Below are 568 nucleotides of genomic sequence, written 5' to 3' on the forward strand. Positions count from 1 at the left end.
TGTTTTCTGGTCATTTGGGTATTTGACCTGTAAACTTGATTTCCAGTGGACTATGAACAGATTCTGCTTTTCTTTGTTACTAACCCTGATCCACCCCCACCGCCCCATTTCTTTCTTTTACTTGGCAAAATCCAGAACATAATAATGCCTTAAAATATTATTTCAACTGGGATGTGTGAAATAACATGCACTTATTTGAGGATTGACAGGTCTGAATACTTTGAATCCAAAATTTTGGGTAAAAGTACTTATAGTCTTAGAAACTCTATAGAGCAAGGGAACTTTGATATTTATATTGGCTCATCAGTGAGTAAGGCTTGTGAACCTGGAGGGTCTATCCCACCGAGAAAGTTTATCAGGACTTTCTGGGATGGTGCTACCATGTCAGTGGTGAAGGAACCTCACAGCTAGTCATTTGAACGAGATGATAAACCCAGGTCCCTTGTACCTGTTGGCATGCTGTAAAAGAACCCTTGACAGTTGGAATTTGAAATAAAAGTAGGCTGTACTGCCACTGTCCAGGCTAAATGTCCCTCGAGGAGCAGTAAAGTAGGACCATAAACCCCAT

The sequence above is a fragment of the Patella vulgata genome, chromosome 2, assembly GCF_932274485.2.
Source record: "Patella vulgata chromosome 2, xgPatVulg1.2, whole genome shotgun sequence".
In the NCBI taxonomy this organism is placed as follows: Eukaryota; Metazoa; Mollusca; class Gastropoda; family Patellidae; genus Patella; species Patella vulgata.